Below are 4,809 nucleotides of genomic sequence, written 5' to 3' on the forward strand. Positions count from 1 at the left end.
GGTCTATCTTGGGGAATGTGCCATGTACACTCGAAAAGAAAGTGAATTTCCTATCTTCAGGATGCAGAGTTCTAAATATATCAATCAGTTCCATCTGTTCCAATGTGTCGTTCAGGTCCATTGTTTCCTTAGTGATTTTCTGTCTAGCTGATCTATCCATTGCTGTCAGTGGAGTATTAAAGTCCCCTGCAATTAGCACATTTTTGTCAATAAGATTGTTTCTTTCTGTGATTAATTGTTTTATGTATTTGGGTGCTCCTGAATTTGGCGCATAGATATTTATAATTGTTAGCTCTTCCTGATGGAGAGACCCTATAATTAATATATAATGTCCTTCTTCAAATCTTGTTACTGCCTTTACTTTAAAGTCCAGTTTGTCTGATATTAGTATGGCTACTCCAGCTTCCTTTGGCTTCCAGTTGCCTGATAGATATTTCTCCATCCCTTTACTTTCAACCTGAAGGTGTCTTCCGGTCGAAAATGAGTCTCCTGTAGACAGCAAATAGATGGGTTTTGTTTTTTGATCCATTCTGCTACCCTGTGTCATTTGGTTGGAGCATTCAGTCTATTTACATTCAATGTTATTATCGAAAAATGTGTGTTTAGAGTCATTGTGTTCTCCCTAGAATTCATGTTTATAGTGGTGTCTCTGGCACCTTGTATTCTCTGCAACATTTCCCTCATAGAGTCCCTCTTAGGATTTCCTGTAGGGCTGGTTTGTTGGTCATGAAATCTCTCAGTTATTGTTTATTTCGGAAAACCTTTATCTTTCCTATTTTGAATGACAGGCTTGCTGGATAAAGGATTCTTGACTGCGTATTTTTTCTGCTCATCACATTGAAGATTTCCTGCCATTCCTTCCTGGCCTGCCAAGTTTCATTAGATAGGTCTGTAACCACTCTGGTAGGTTTCTCTTTGTATGTGAGGGCCCTTTTCTCCCTAGCTGCTTTCAGAATTCTCTCTTTATCTTTATATTTTGCCAGTTTCACTATGATATGTCGTGCTGAAGGCCGATTCAAATTACATCTTAAGGGGGTTCTTTGTGCCTCTTGAATTTGAATGTCTATTTCTTTTCCCAGATTTGGGAAATTCTCAGTTATAATTTGGTCAAGTATCCCTTCAGGCCCTTTCTCTCTGTCTTCTTCTTCAGGAATTCCTATGAGACGGATGTTGTTCCATTTGATTGTATCACTCAGATCTCGAATTCTCCTTTCCTGCTCCTGGATTAATTTCTTTCTCTTTTTTTCAGCTTCCTCTTTTGCTATAACTGTATCTTCTAATTCACCTATTCTTCTCTCTGCCTCATCAATCCTCAAGGTGGCTGCCTCCAGTTTGTTATTCACCTCATCTATAGCCTTTTTGAATTCATCACACCTATTTTCAAGGCACCTAGTAATTGTCTCAGTTGATTCTTTGATGTTTTTCTCAACTCCAGCAATTAATTTTATGGCAAGTTTTTTAAAATCTTGATCTGGTATATTGTCTAGATCTGCCTTGAGCAGTTCTGTGGCTGTGACTTCCTCCTGGAGGTTCTTCAGGGAAGAGTTTCTTTGTTTTGTCATTTTTGCTAGTTTTCTGTCTCTTGTCACCTTTAGAAAGCTTGTTGTGCACTGTGCACCTGTTAATATTTCTCTGTTAAAGGAGGCTTATTGACTGTCCAGGGCCTGTCCTTTCAGGAAATATTCTCTTAATGGTGTCTCTCAGTTTCTTTTGTTGTGTCTGTGAGTATTTTATTTCCTACTCAGCAATATTTGGAACTCGCCATCATGCACACTGTGACTTGTTTCTTGGTGTAGTCCTAAGGAGGAAAACAGACAGACAAACACAGAGGGAACAGAAGCACACTGACACACAGACAAATCAAAGAAAGAAACACATTAAAAGGGGGAAAGAAAAGAAAGAAAATGGAAAGGAAAGAGATGAAAAGAAGAAAAGAAGAGAAAAGGAAAAAAAAGAGTAAAAGGGGGTCGGAGACAACAAAAGACAGTAGACAGTCTAAAAGTTTATGACCAGTTGAGGGGAGAGGTAAGGATGAGATACAGGAGAATATATCTGGATTGCAAGAAGGTGAAAAAGAAAGGGAGAAAGGAGAAAGGAAAATAAGGAGTAAAGATTTTAAAGAATTAAGTTTAAAAAAGTAATAATAACTAAGAAATAAGTACAAAAAAGTGAAGAAAAAAATTTTTATAAGAAAAAAAACAGCAGCTTCCCCTCGTGGATAAGTGTGGTTTGGTATGGTATGGTAGGTCTCGGAGGCTGCTCTCAGAGCCTCTGCCTTGGTGTCTGCAGAGATTAGAATGGCGGCTCACCAAACTCTGCTGAACTAAGCACTATAGGCCACTCTAATGAGTCCGATCTCCTGGGGCTGCAGTTGAGCCGAGTTGTATTTTCCAGACCCGCCTCAGTTCAAAGTTCCAGTCCATGCACGTTTATGCTACCACAGATGAGATGTATTTGCTTTGGTGGCTGGCTTCTTAGGAGGAGGAATCAGTTTGTCTTGGCTCAGGCAGGGATTTCGGCTGCCCCTGCCTGAGGTGAAATGAGCAGCAGGAGGTGAAGTGCGGGCACTTTCACAGACCCTACTGTGGAGTCCCCACCCCCAGCCGGATCACGATCTCAATGGGAGAAAAAAATGAGTCTCTCTTGGCTTCGGACAGCTCTTGCTCAAGGCGCTGTGCGCTGCTGGAAATGAGCTGGAAGCTCCTGCAGCCTAAGTGTGGGCCCAGGTCTCCAGTGCCGCCAACTCCCTGCTGGGATCCCGTAGGTATGGGCCCTATTTTCTCCCTGTGGGCACCCGGGATTCAGGATTCCTGGGGTCAATGCAGGGGGCAAGATGCGCTGTGGAAATGAGGTGCGTGTTCCGGCTCCCAAAACCGAGTTCGAAGTGAGCACCCCTGGCGCCGCCGCCACCGCCACAGAGGCCGCTGATTCCCTGCTGAGATGGCTTAGGGCTGGAAGCTGTTCTTTCCCTTGCACCAACTGGGTTAGGGATTCTGGCTACCCAGCAGTTATCTATGCAGTGAGCCTCTCTTTCCAAGCACAGCCAAGCGTTCCTTACCTCTTCCCCAGAGACAGCACTAGGAGCATGTTCAGACTCTCTGTCTCTTCCCTTTGTTTCTCAGGCTCCACGTGCTTGCCCCGCATTGGGCTGGGGCTCCTGCCTCCCCTGCCCGTCTCGGGCTGGCCCGTTTTCAAATCTCCCCAGTTCACACTCACTCACTCAGGTATCCTTCAGGTTCTCTTCCTTCTGGAGTCCATATTTTCTCCTTCTGCTCTTGCAGATGAGAGTAATGTCCTTCTCAGTTTAATAGATGGGGTGGGCAGAGTTTACAGAGCTCCCTTCCTCTCCACCATCTTGGCTCCTCCCCTCAAATGTTGATATTTTAAGTCACTTATTCCCAAGAAATTTTTTCTTTTTTTGTTTTTTTAAAATTTTTTAATGATTTATTTATTTTTGAAAGAGAGAGACAGCATGAGCAGGGGAGGGTCAGAAAGAGAGTGACACAGAATCTGAAGACAGTCTCCAGGCTCTGAGCAACTCGGGGCTCGAACCTATGAACTCAACTGGGGGCTCGAACCCATGAACTGTGAGAGATCATGACTTGAGCCAAAGTTGGAATGCTTAACCAACTGAGCCACACAGGTGCCCCTTTATGTTTTTAATGTAGCAAATAATAACTTAAAAAGTTTTTAAAAGAGAGAAAAAAAGAAACAACTAATGATCTAAGGCAATAGTCATCAAACACTAAAATTCTGTCCTAGTTAAGGGAAAATGCTATAAAGTGAACATTTTTTAAAACATAAAGTGGGATCAGAATTGTAGCTATATCCTATGGGCTGAAACCAACATTCTATTATTGAAATAGGGAGTATGTGGAGAGCTTTCTTAAAATTGTTTGAAACTACAAATAACAAAAATTTGTTTCAGTAGTAGAATGGATAAATAAAATAGAACATTTGCACAATGGAATTCTGTGCAATGACCACAATGTAAAATAATAATAACCGAAAGAATTAACCACATAGTAACATGGATCTCACAGGCACATAAGGAGTAAAAGGAGTCAGAAAAAAGACGACACACTGTTTGGTTCCATTTGTGTGGAGTACAGTTAGGTATAAAACATCTACTGTTATAAGTATTTAAATTATGATTACCTTGAAGGTAATGATAGGGGAAATGAGGAAGCCTACTGAGATGATGAAAACAGATTATATCTTGATCTGGGTATTGGATAGATCTATCTATCCAAAAGTTGTATATTTATGCATGGATATATTATTATATATAGATAATATCTAAAAAGGTGTTTTTATACACATATGTAATCTATATAAATATAGTATACAATTTACATAACTATATATAGCTATTGATCTGCTCACATAGACCAAATTTCACTAGGAAAAATCAAAACGAAGAGACTCTCAACTTATCTATTGATGTCTGTACTAAAGAACTCTATTTTTCCCCCTGTAATTACAGAGGTTTTTATGCTCATATAGAAAGCCAATGTCCCAACCTTGCAGATTTCATTCCCTCTGGTTTATTCACTAACATCACTCCAGCAATTCTTTAATCTCTCCCTTTACCTTGGCTATAGAGTCTATATTAAAACAAAACAAAACATAATTTACTCAATGATTTGGTTGCTGAGAGATGAAAATATAGTGGAAAGTGTAAAAAGCGGAGAAGTTTGAGTCTTGGTTTCTAAGTTTGAGGACTCTTGGGTTTTAAATAATTGATTGAATGGATACAAGAGAGTAGTGTTGCTTTTGAAAATAAATTTCATAATAATGTAATATGTG

Source organism: Suricata suricatta, chromosome 1, assembly GCF_006229205.1.
Source record: "Suricata suricatta isolate VVHF042 chromosome 1, meerkat_22Aug2017_6uvM2_HiC, whole genome shotgun sequence".
Classification (NCBI taxonomy): Eukaryota; Metazoa; Chordata; class Mammalia; order Carnivora; family Herpestidae; genus Suricata; species Suricata suricatta.